A 14,078-nucleotide genomic window follows, 5' to 3' on the forward strand; every position below is an offset into this window, starting at 1 on the left:
GATCATTTTTTCTTTTCCGTTTAGGTAATCATGATTGTTATATCAGTTTTTTGTTCCTCTTTTCTATTTGACTCTCATTCTTGTGTATAAATCACATGAACTTGTTGGAATTAGGATTTAATGCTTGAATCTGAAATCACCTTTGTTGTCCATTATTGCTTGATGAAATGTCAATTTGATGTGTGCCTATTCGATGATGTCAATAGAAAATCTCTTCTAATGAATTTAAGAACAAATAATTGCACTAAAGAATTTTTAGAGAGAGGTGTGTATGTAAGAGAAATAGAGAAGTTATGGATGGCTTTGAAATTGAGCTTTGGAAGTTCTGATATTATGTAAACATTGATCATTTATAAATCAAATGTTAATCTTGGAAAAGTATGAGTACATGGCATATGATTGTGGTTTGATCTGACAAGTGCCTTCTTGTTGTATGAAGTGCATAAAAAATGAGTCCTAATTGGTTTCATTTGATTAGACTGCTGGCAATACAGGTTAACTTTCTATTGCCCCATGAAAAAAGGAGACATTTAACTGTATATCATTTTGTTGTTGTTTACTTTATCAAATTACTTTTTATCATGCACAAGTGTGCATGCACATGCTGCTCTCAAAACCTATTTGTGATTGAACTTTTGATTTATCATTGTGATAGTCTAGCAAGCCAGTCAGGCTGAATTCCAGGTAGCATTGTAGATTCATAAAGAAGTTGAGCCAATGTTCATTGGGTAGATACTGATGAATGAGAAGAGCTACACCACTACAAATAACATATCCAATGGGTAGATACTAATGGTCATGCATTTGACAAAAGGAAAAACATAAAGAAAAAGAATTCTAAAATAAAAATAATGGCAAAAGATATCACTAGAAGTCTAGAACTACATAGAAAAAAAATCAGGAAAACAAAAATATAGCACCGACTAAACTGTACAAGGGCAGAGTAGAGAGTTCTCCGTTATTAATTTTGAAGATCCTTTAAAGATTATTTCTTTCTTCTTAATGTTTGAATCCCTATCCAAACAGTTCTGCAAATGGGGCTAAGACATGCATCTATGTTATTAAAATAATTCCTACACACAAGTAGATAAAGCAAAGTTTGCCACTTCAAAATGACACCCATTTAAAAGAAGGGAAAAGTGTCAATGAAAAAATAAAGGAACCAACACTACTAGAAAAATATGATTTGACGATGCACATTCTACGTCAGTGTTGAAGAACCTGTCGTAGTTGTCAACACGGTGGCATTTACGTAATTATATAAGTTTTTATGTGGCGCGTTTGTTGTACAACGACATTTGTCTATAACCCCGTCGTTAAAGTTTTGATGGAAGTCATCAAAGACGGTGCTTGTAGGTACACCGTCCTAGAAATAGTCACATACAAAGTCGATGTCATTAAACACCATCGTAAATTTTGTAGTTTATATAGTCTCGCGGTAAACACCCTCTCTCGTACCCTCCAAAAACCTAGCGCCCCCGCTATTGCTTGAACTACTTCATCCCGCCGTGAACTCCATCCCGCTACCACCCTGACGTTTTGTTTCCCGCCGTGAAGTACTTGAAGCCGAAGTGGACCTGCTGCTCCCACCACCGCCACGTAGCCGAAGTCGTGCCTTTTTGAGTGGCGTTGCCACCTTTCGAGTGTTCCTGAAGGTAAGGATGTCGAAGTTTTTGAGTTCTGTTTTGGTAATGGTTCAATATGTTATAGTATTAAGGGTTTTTGAGTTGTTCTTTGGTAATGCTTGAATATCTGATTATCGACTTGTTCACTTGCCCTGACAATGTCATCGTTCAATATGCAAAAAGGATTTGAAGCAAAATAAGTGAAAATCGTGCCCTTTTGTGTTTAATTGTTAGTATTTGAATTGTTTGTGGTTGTACCTTTACATAAACTACAAACCCTCTTTCCCAATTGGTATCCCATTTGATTTCCAAACATGCTCTAAGACGCTGATATTGAGAAAGTGATTTCCGAACATGCTGCAATCCCATTCCACTCATTGTTCATGTTACTGTACTAGTGTTGTTCACACTTATCGTGGGGAAACTCTGCTCGGGAAGAATGTATTGTTATAACCATCCTTTGAAAAAAATAAATTGTGTGAAACAAGTTACTATAGTATACATCTATCAACTGCAGGCTGCTATTTGGAACTAAGTACGAAAAGGTCACTCATAGAAACTAAGTACAAAAAGGTGCGTATCTTCTGAATCTGAAATACAGTTTTGCATCTGTTTCTATTGGTTCCAGGTTGTTATTGTATGGGCTCTCTTCAGACTTTTTCGTATTCTCATATTTCATACCTGTGTTTAGTTCAAATTGTCAACTCATAGAAATAATGTTATTTTGTTCTTCAGCGCCTGCATAATATTAAAATTATGGTATGCAATTCCTAATAATAAAACCAATCTTCATATATTTTTAATTTTAAATAGATATTGTATTTTTATGATAGATGTGTCAACATAGATCCAGAATTCTGGATGTTGATTCTGTCATTGTTAACTGTGGCTTGTTAGCTATTGGAAATTTGGTTTTGTACTCATTTTATTAGATTCCAATAAGATTGTCTTAGTGAATGATAACTTTAATCTAGACCAAAAAAACTATTGGAAATTTGGAATAGGGAAAGAAAGCCATAGAGAATGGGCAACGACATCTTATATTAGTGCATGCGATTTTCCTCTGTGTCCAACTTGAAAAATTGTGAAGAGTGTAAAATTTATTATCTCCTTAATTAGGACAGCATAGCATCACCTTCATATATAGCTAAAAGATGTAATAGTTTGTTACACCTTACAAGACAATAGAATAAACACTAGAAATTAGTTACCTGCTATTTGCAAGTTGATTTAAAAGAAATGCAACCTCTTTAGCACTATGAACATCCACTACTTTGAGATCAGAAACTTGTGTATTTCCATTTGCGTCATGTTTGATTGTATATTGTTTTCCAGGAGTACCATTTTCCATGCGTGTTGTTGTAGATATCAGATCACGGATCCTTTCATTGTATATTTCCAACATTGACACCTGTAAATTTTGCAAGGAAAACCTTATCAGCAATTCTGTGTCATATTTAAAATTTTATACACATTGCAATGGTGAAAAATTAAGAAGAAAAATACTCTGTTACCTACATTTCATATTTCCAGCCTTGAGGTTGTTGAGACTGTTTTGTTTGAAATATTTGCTCTAATGAGCGAGGTATCAAGCCCTTCTCCTCTAGATGTCCAGGCCTTCCCATCATTGTATAGGTTTTCCCTGACCCTGTCTGACCACAGGCAAAGATGCAAACCTGGAAAAGAAAAAACATCACCATATTATTAGACATCAATGTATATAGTATATATATTGATTTACAAACATTCATGCTAGAAAGGCAACATCCAACACCAAATCTAACAGATAGACATTTGTCTCACAACACTGATATGTCAGAACCAAAGAATAATAGGGTAAAGAAGGGCAAAAATACAATACAACATGAAAGTGAGTACAGAAAATAAAGGGTTTTAGAATTCTGCTTTTCCAAAATTGACTAGTAATAGTGCATTAAATGGTTGATCCATATGTATATACGATTTTAAATGAATAGTGCTTTAGAGATGACAGAAGAACTTTGAAATTACCTTGTAACCATCAAGAGCACTTGGTACAAGCTGTGAAATATCTACAAAAACTTCTTCTTGTGACGCCTCTGGTGTAAAAACTTTATCAAATGTAAAAGAATGTTTTTGGCCTAAGAACAAAACAAGAGCAACATGAGTTGATATTTTTACAGCCCCATCTAATTCAAGGAAAATGAAATAAGAATTGTTTAAAATACATCATCACAACAGATATACCATTTTGGGCTAGGTCAATGGCTCATCCAGAAGTTTCCATTGATGTTGGATAACTGAAAATCTTGCCTTCTGTGCTACAACTTTCATCAGCTAATAAAGGCCTCACTCGACAGAATACACGAATGTTCCCTTTTAACTCCTGTTAATATGAAGATTATTAAGGTGTCAATTATTATTATCAACGTTTTGGTTCAGGGAATTACCAAAATTGTATTATGTAATTTTTTCCTCAGCCTCTCCTCTTCTATAAGTTTATATTCTGCATCTGCTAAGCGTCTTTGCTACTCATTCACAAATTTTTGTTGTCCTTTGTACTCTGTCCTTGTCTCGTATGCAGATATATTAGACACCTAACAAGGAACAAAATCTATGAATAAGATAAATAATCATCATAATGTATATGTCAAGGACCAACTAAAGAATTAAGCAATTAGGTAAAATTTCACATTCTTTATCTAACAAATATATCAAATGGTTCTATACCTAGTAGTATACAACTATTAAAAAAAATTCTTGATTACCTGCAGTTTCTTCTCTGTAGTTGCTAGTTGCTCTTCCAATGCCTTTATCTGATTATCTTTCAAAGAACATTTTTCCTGGAGGAAGAAAGCTCATCCTCTCATAACTCCACAATAACAGAATGGTGTGATATTTAATTAAAATAAATAGGGTATACAAACCTACCTCCAGATCATTGGCTTTTAAGGTCAAGCTGTCCAATTCAGTGGAGGAGTGCTTCCTAGATTCTTTAACTTTCTCTAATTCAGAACTTAAAGTTTGTACTTGAGATAATTGTCAGTCTTGCTCATCTCTTACTTGTTGCAACTCTCCTCTAAGAGAGGAAACTTCTGTAGCCAGGACATCCTTCTGTTTTATAGCCTCCTCTTGAGAAGACTAATAAAAGAACCAAGGAAACTAGGTAATATACCAGCTGCATGATAAGTAAGAAATAAAAGAGAACAAAAAAGACAGCAAAACAAGTTCAATAACTGGGGTCATCGGAATTTTTTTGAAAGATTAAGATAGTTATCTTAAATCTAAAACCAAAAATTACATGTGCCTAAAATTAAGATAAAACAATATAAAATAAAGTATTACAACAACTCTTAAAACTCTGCAATCAACTAAACTTGGCAGGATATTAGCACTTTCAGATCTTTGATCCTTCTTAACAAGGATTCTTATGAGATCTTTAGGGCATATATACCTTAAGATCATATAGTTTCCACTTTCCACTACTAAAAATAATGCGGAAAGACCAAAAGCATCAGGTCTTGTAGGAGTAACATCTTGTTACTCTCTGTTATTTTCACTAATATTCCAATTTCTTTAATATATGAAAAGTGTTATTAAATTCTTGCTCGTGTTTGTATGTTTATTAATAAAAGTTTTAAAATGATTTGGATAAAATGGTTTTTTTGAAATCAATCTTGGTTAAAACTAATTTTGAAGTGATGTATCATTTATGTTTTGTTAGTAGTAAAATTCAATATTTTATCCAACAATGCAAACATTGTCAAACATATTGCTTTAACTTAAAATCCAATTACTTTGTTCGAATCCTAGTACATAGTTGTCTTAAATACTTGAAGGGAGAGTTTTACTGTCAATAATGGTCATCTAAGTTGGAAATTAAAGATTGTCTCAAGTGGAAGATACATGTGATTAAGACAAAAAAACTTAAAATCCAATTATATATTCAAATACAGCATGACATTAACTGGAATGACAAGCAAAATTTTACAAGACAGGCGTACTAGATGAATAAATGAAATTGTTGGTTGTGAAATAATGTTATTTTCAGTTATGCTGTATAATTTATCCCCTATAGGTTATTAAACTTTTCCCATTGTCATTTCTCAGGGTTTTTAAACATAGGACAACCAAGTGTTATTGCCATTGAGGATCCATAGGTTTTGTTGGAAGAACTGCCTTTTGCTTTTATAAAAATGAATATTTTCTTTCTGTCAAAATAAATAAAGCAAGAAAGTGGATTGTATATGATGGATTATTCATGATTTTCCTCTTGCTTATGTTTGCATTTCTCAGTTATGAGCTTATTTCAATTTACTTGGGTGGAGTTTTTTTTTTTTTTTTGTTATGGGTGGGGATAAAATAGGGGGTTTGAATGTTGCTGTTGTCAGTTTCTTTTAGTGGACTCTTGATTTTGTAGAGGATATTGAACAGTTATGTCGTATTCTGTAGCTTCTTTGAATCTCTTTTGCTTCTCTTTCCAAGCTGCAGGATATTTGATAATTTTCCTTTTAGTCATACTTGTTCTGTCAGTTGCATTCTTCCACAACCTTTCTCTCTTTATTTGGTCTTTCTGATTTTTCAAAAACAAAATATTTGGAGTCACTATTTCCATTTCCAAAGCCACTAGTCCCATGCTATTTTGGAGCAGTTGCTGAATATTTTACCAAGGAATATATTAAAAGTGGAAATTGGAGATATTTGGGAACCAAAATTCTAGGAAAAAACTATTCATACTAGGGTAGTCTACGACAGATTATCTAAGCTGGGGTTGAATAGTCTTGGAACTCTGTCTTCACTACTTTCTTTAGTAAATGCCTTGCAATTTATTTTTTTATAATATGAAGTTGATTGGCACAAATTATTTTGTACATATTAGGCAAATTTTTGTCATAGATGTGGTTGATTGACTAAAGTTTTATTATTTTTCTGGCTGAATCAGGCACCAAAGAATCACATTGGGAAGAACTCCTTTAATTATTTGCAGGTTTGTTTATTTTTTCTAGTAATTGATATTTATTATAATAGTTTTAAAAATGTTTTTGAAATTCCACATATGACAAGCATGTATGATGCCTGAAAACATGTATGCGTTTTTCCTTTTTATTCATGGCATGTAATTGTTCTTTTGAGCCCTCTACTATGATCTTTATTATGTCCTTTTGTCGCAATATCATACAATTACTAATGGAAATAGCTGACATGCGATTTTAAGGGGTTTCATAACATGTTATTTTCGTGGTCTTCTAAAATGACCCTTTGTGACATATAGGATCAAGACGTATGATCCATTCAATTCTTGGAAGAGGTCTCAGCATGTACCCTCCCTTTCTTACACAAAGGCATCTGTCAAATTGGAAGACCACTGATTAAAATGTGTATCGAAATCTTTCTCCATAGCTTTAAGCCAGGACTAGACTAGAAGAAGCGCTTCATCCATCAGCTTGCTTGCATTAAAAGTTTGGTTATCAAAGACCACCTTATTTCTATGTTGCCATATGGTCCTTGTGAGGGCTATCCACCAATAGCTCCATCTTATATCTTTTGTTCGTGTAGCATTCCTTCTGCTGTGCTGCATGAAATGATCTTTTTGTTCTTTCGGGAAAGCACCCACTGAATTAACCCATGAGAGTGACTCCCACCACAAGGGGAGGACCTTACTGCAATTGAAGAAAAGGTGTGCTGCAACCTCCTCCGAATTGTTGCATAACGGGCACATTGGGTCACTTATCTCTACTTGTCTCCCTCTTAGATTCATCTTCATTTGTAAGCGGTCTTTGATAAGCCGCCATGTAAATACCGCTGCCTTAGGTGGTATCTTAAGTTTCCACAAAAGCACAAAAATCCCATCCTCTGTGTCCCCCCTTATTTCCTCTGCTTCTATTATAATTCACGCTTGTCCTTGTCCTTGTGCTGGTTCTTCCAACATAGGGTTTGAGGAATTAGTGTAATATAGAAGAAGCGTAGGTCTAATGTTTTTGTCGCAACATGCCCGTTTGCGGGCGAGCGAGGCGAGGGTCACGGGTGCGCTTTCCAAGGGAGGAAAGATGCGTGGAGTCGCCACCAACAGTTATTTGTGGAAAACGTCGGAAAAACCGAAGGAAACCGGTCAAAAAGAAAATTCCAAGTTTGGGAGTTGTATTTGCGTTTGAGGAAGGTATTAGCACCTCTCACGTTTGTCTCAAAGGACAACAGCCTTATTTTTTAGAATTGTGGAAATTGTGTTACCTTAACTTTTATTTCTTTTTATTTTTTGAGGTCGACAAAAGCGGGGCTCTTGCTCCTACGTACCCTCCATCGAAGAGGAAATCAGACCTACGTAGTTCTTCTTTAAGGGTGAATCAAGCGATTCTTTTTACTTGGAAGGTGATCATCTTAAGGCGTTGGACCTTAAAAATGATCCATTTACTTGGTAAGAAAAATTGAGATAATAAATTTTCAAATCCTTTTTTAATGATTTTTTGTGGATGAGCTTGACTTTGCGGGTTGATTTTAGCCTTAGTTTCACTTTAGTTATTAGTCAATTCAATTAAGAAAGAGAAATCCCAAAGAGAAACGTCCGATTGATTTTTTTTGCTTTATTTTACTAAAATGTATTTTTTGATTATTATATTATTATTTTACCTCTTTTTTTATTTCCAACGTGGTTACAGCACGACCGAACGGTCGGATTTCATTTTAACAGAAATTAACGGATATTACAAATCAAATGATCGGTGGAAATTTATTTTATTTTTTGATTAGGTGAGAAATGACTTAAATAAATGACGGAAGCACGACAAAAGAGGGTACGAAAAGTAAATGAAACGAGAAATAAAAGTACACGAAACAAATGGGGACCACCACGGGTACATAGAATGAATTGAAAAGCTCGGTTTGGGGTAGTTACCGGTTGAAGACCGAAGAAAAACGAAGAACGAACGATGAATGTCGAAGAACGGTTGAAAATCTTCACGTAATTACCCACGGAAACGTTACGCAAATGTTACGGAAGCGCCTCGGCTTGGATTTTCTTCACGGAAACAATTTTCCTCAGCAATTTCAAGAGAATACGAAGTGCCAAGAAGGCTGAACCCCTTCCTTCTTCATTCCTCCCCCTATTTATAGCAAAATAGGGGAGGAGCTTGCCACTTAGCTCACCCAGGCGAGCCAGGTTGCTTCCTCCAGAAGCAACCGCCTTCTGGAGGAATAATTTGGATGGCCCAAGTGGGCCTGGTTGCTATTTACACCCTTTTTTTACTAAATACACCCCTATACTTTTTTGGTGATTCTTTTTCCGTAACGTTATGGAACTTTACGAATTTCATAACGACACTTATTTTCTTTCCGTAAGGTTACGGATCCTTACGGATCATGTATTTTAGCTTTCGAAAAAGTTACGGAAACTCACGGATTGCGTAACAATACTTCCTGTTGGTTTCCGTCAAATTACAGAATTTCACGGATGGCGTAACCACGCTTCCTTTTGATTTCCGGCGCGTCTCGGGACTTCACATATTGTGCAACAAAAGGTGCCAAGTACTTCGAAGCAGTCAATCAAAGGTTGCAGGCCATCAAACAATAGTCCTCGGACGAAATTTGGGTATGACAGTTGCCCCTCTTTACTTACCTTTTATCGGAGATAAGAGGAAAGCAAAGATAAAACACTGATTTCGTCCGTCTTTGCCCTTTCCGTGATTAGTCTATGATGACTCCCGTCTCTCCTTCTTTTTTTTTTCTGCACAACACAAAACAAAACACAAACAACAAAAACACCAATAACATAATATACATATATACACATGTTTGGCGAAGGAAACGATCGGGAAAATAACAAAAACCACATTTCCCAATCACCGGAGGCTCCGCACCTGATGGTGGAGGACGCATGAATAGCGCTAGGAAATCAATTCATGGGTCTCCGAACAAGATTTCGAGGGTGGAGGATAAGCGAACAGCGCTAGGAAATCAATTCGCGGGGCTCTAGACTCGATGGTGGAGGATGCATGAATGAAAATCAATTCATGGGGCTCCGAATAAAAGTGGAGAATGGAGGATAGGCGAACAACGCTAGGCAATCAATTCGCGGGGCTCCAGACTCGTTGGTGGAGGATGCATGAATGACAATCAATTCATGGGGCTCCGAATAAAAGTGGAGAATGGAGAATTGGCGAACAGCGCTAGGTAATCAATTCGCGGGGCTCCAGACTCATTTGTGGAGGATGCATGAATGACAATCAATTCATGGGGCTCCGAATAAAATTTGTTGGCAAGACCGAATGGTCTATCGGGTTTTTTTCCACCTAAAAAGGCAAACATGCTTTTTGCAAAGAAAAATAAATCATTCGCGAGAGCACCATATCTTAGAGAAGCAATATACCCATGCCAAGGGTAATCTTCCTTGTAACCGTAAATGAAGGGCAGGACGTCAACATTTAGCTTTTAAATGAACATTCAGGGGAAACATCGGGTTAAGCTGAAACTGGGAATAAATCACTCATAGTGTATACAAACACACACAGGCAAGTGTTTTACCCTAACCCCAAACCATAACTGCACCATGACTTTATTTTGCACACGATTTCCTATCGAATCAAAGATCACACGGGCGATCACGGATCAACAGGATTTTCTCGAGGGTAGTGTTTTCGAAGAGGAAGCTGGGTGTTTCGGTCTTTTCCTATTTGTTTATGTGGGGCGGGATATCGCCAGTCGAGAATGACTTTGAATGGCAATCCGAAAGGAAGAACCACCAAAAAATGGGTTTTCCTTTGCCGGCAGTCACTTACCTTGCCGAAAATTTATCTGGTCTGAAGATTTTCTGTTCTCTTTCTTTCATTGATCGGGAATTACTCTGTTTTCCTCCGATCTTTCCTTTTTACTTTCTTCCGATCTTTTGATCGGGAATTCTTCTTTTCCTTTCTTTTCATTTTTTATTTTCCTTCTTTTCATTTCTTCCTTTTCTTTCTTTTCATTCCTCCCTCTCCATTTCTCTCTTTGGGAGATCGGGTTTTAGCAATCTATTTGCTCTCCCTTGAGGAGATTCCGCTGTCCTTTGCTTCAGGGGAAAAGATGAGGATTCTTTTTATAGGCCAAGGTTCAAAATATTCTAAGGTTGTGTCTCAATGGGGTCTTTTATTGTGGGAGCCCGATCTTGATATCTAGGGCAAAACAAATTCGTGTGTCAAGGTGTCAGTCTCGGGCCGAACTTCCATATTATTCCACAAGGCACGCGCAACAATGATGATTTGGAAACAATGTGCAAAATTAGTCATGGCCATAGCCAAGTGGGCACTCAAGCATCCCGTTTATGGCATTGTGATACTACAGTTGGGAATTTACACAAACAGACCCAACGTTTCCAAATTATGTCCTTTCATCAGTTCAATGAATCCATCCATTCTTATCTCGGTTATTCAGGAAAATAAACTCTTAGCGTCAGTCCCTTGTTTCCAGAAGATATGTTTGCTCTCTACGAATGATTTATGCTTCCTAACCATAACATGCCGACCTTCGAGGTCTTTCTTTCTTTTTCCTTTTTGTTTTTTTCTTTTCTCTTTTTTTTATATTCACAAAAAACTATACATCCATTGCCCTCTATGAGAACAACTTTCCTTTGTACACCTACATTCCTATACATAACGAACTTTTTTCTGTGCACACACGCATTAAAACCCTTTCTCTTTATGTCAACACGGTCTATATACAAACCCTATTTATGTTCAAAGATCTCCTTTTTTCATTTTTTCCAACACACACCCGTAGTTTATACAAAAAATTCTTTACATACACTTGTCGTTCATATACACAAAAATTTCTTTTCACACATTATTTAAACACACACAATCCTTCTATTTTCTTTTACATATATAAAAAACTATTTTCTTTTCTTTATATACATAGACACGACATTTGTTCACAATGCTTCTTTCTTTTTATCAGGATTTTTGGTTCATTTTATTTTTAGGACGACGTTCCTAAATGAAAAACTCTACACGGTTCCGGAATTTAAACAAACACTATTGACAACAACGAAGTAAGCACTAACGTAACAGTTTAAATGACATGTATGCACAAAACAAGAGTCAATCAAAACGAAACAAACATTAGTCCCTCAGTTTATACAAAAAACAAAATGATACGTAACAGATAAAAAAGGAAACATAAAAAGAGAATATGGATCTAGGGACCTCCCGATCATGTGGCTTCGCTCCCTCCCAAGAAATCGAGCAAATCGATCATCTCCTCGTCCATGCGGGTGCCTCCCCTGCCTGGGCCTCAGGCCAATCCCCGGGCCATGCGACCTCTGCCCTGAACTGATCAGGAGTAGGGCATGGAAAAGGAGGGAAACCCTGGCTCTGCAGGCTAAGGCTGAGCTGGTAGAGGCAGTCATGGGTCTGCACGTGCGCCCTGTGGTTGGCCGCCTGCTGGCAAACCAAATGCCGTAAATACCGCTCCGTGTCAAATGACCCAGCTGGGTCAGCCTGAGGAGGTGGCGGCAGTGCGTCTGGGGCCTACGGGTCGCCACCCTGTGCCTGTCTGGGCGTGTAATACTTCTCTATGAAAGCCCGGGTGATCGGCAGTCGAATCACCTTACTAGGTGTGACAGGAACCCCGAACAACTGGCAGAGACCCGTGATCAATGTCGAAAAACCCAAGGCCCTGTTAGACTTATCTGGGTCTAGAGGGTGCCTGGTAGGTGGCATACCTACAAATAAATAAATGGCATCAGCGATCAGTTGAGCCACATGAATGTTCATCCATGTCAGGTGGCATACACCAGCTGACACTTCGGCAGAGGGAGGTCGGAATTATGATCGCTGGGCAGGATGTTGCTGAGCAACAACGTCATCCATGTCTGGGTCAAGGTAGTCATGTTGGTGCGCATGATTCGCACCCGTCTCCCGACAGCAGTCTAGGCAAAATCTTGACCTGGTATGCATAGCAGCTGAGCGATGGCCTCCTCATCAAATCCATCGGCCTGGTTCCTCCTCTGACCGTATTCGCACTCCTAGCCCTCCTCCAATACTAGCGGATATCCCAGGAACTGATTGAGGGCGTCTGCATCGAAAGGAATCCACTGGCCCCTTACCCATGACCGGAGGTCCCGTACGCCCTCCTCTGTAGGCCAAGCATTGGCGTAAAACTCGAGAACTATATCCGGATCAAACTTGACCATGGGCGTGACCAGCAACATCCAACGCCGGCGAGCTATCTCCTCCTGAAAATCTGTGTACTCGTCGTCCCTGAGCTGGACGCGTCTCTCTCGGTGGAAGGACCATCCCTTGATGGCTTTGAAATGCTGCTGGTGCTCAGCGCTCCTGAAACGATGGCTATCGAACTCGGGAGCGGCACTAGTCCCTGCGGCCGCGGCGTCCTTCCTAGATCTCTTTGAGACAAGCTTCCTCGGGGCCATTTCCTATGAAGACAAACATTTGGAAAGTTAGTCTACAGGATAATGCTTATTTTAACACAAAAATGATATGCTAATCTTTCCGATTTAGAACAAACTCATGCACACATTAATGTAGCACATTTATGAACATACGTATGTGTAAAATATCCTACTATTTATGTCAACATACAAGGACATTCAACACATTCTAGTTACCACACATATATATATACATCTTTGAAAAGAACACACATTCTCGTGCTCAAGGCATTGTGTCAAAATTTACACCGAATCACATCCTAAATATTCTGCTATCACAAACTACCTATACATATTTGAAGTATTTAACATAAAAATTTATGTTGTTTCACTCACATTTATTTATATGCACATTGGAAAGCTAATTACGTCATGCGCATACTTGCATTTGAAAAGGAAATTCCATGCCATCTATATACATTTGAGGGATAATTCCACACCATATATCCATACCATTGAAAGGTATTTTCCATGTTTCCTAGATGCAAAGTATCCCTCATGGGGGCAGCCAAATTCTTAGTAGAAAACCCTCTCAAGCATGTCCTAATTTTCATGTTTTTCCACTTTCAAAACAAAAATTTAGATTTTTAGACATAAGCCATGTTTCCTTGCATTGAAGCTAAGAGCTTGGGTTTCTAAGCTTAGAACTGCATTTGGGCACCTATTCCGAATCCTCTATGTTGTCCCTATGTATATAAAACAATCCCATAATCCCAATCTTACAAAACCATATTCATATGTCATTGAGGCATTTCACCGAGCACTTGGTGGGCGCATGTTTAGGCATAAATTGCAAGAGAATGGGGGCAATGTGGCATGCCCCATTGCTTCAAAATACAACATAGGCCTAAGGCCATTCCCTACAACCCCTCAATTCAAACAAATCAAGCATAAAAAGCAACCCAAAACTGCCCCACAAATATGAGTACATTCTCACAATTTAGAGCACTAAAAGATGAACAAAAGGCACCAATGGAAAGCTAAAAACTCAAGGATTGAATACTTACTTGCTGGAGTGAGTAGGAATACCAAAAATGAAAGAAAAATGCAACCAAAAGTGG

General features: G+C 37.6%; 1 pseudogene; it reads right to left on the minus strand.

Annotated features, from left to right (window-relative positions):
* Positions 1-1,498: 1,498 nt before the first annotated feature.
* Positions 1,499-12,762, minus strand: LOC114371445 (annotated as a pseudogene).
* Positions 12,763-14,078: the final 1,316 nt, after the last annotated feature.

The sequence above is a fragment of the Glycine soja genome, chromosome 10, assembly GCF_004193775.1.
Source record: "Glycine soja cultivar W05 chromosome 10, ASM419377v2, whole genome shotgun sequence".
Classification (NCBI taxonomy): Eukaryota; Viridiplantae; Streptophyta; class Magnoliopsida; order Fabales; family Fabaceae; genus Glycine; species Glycine soja.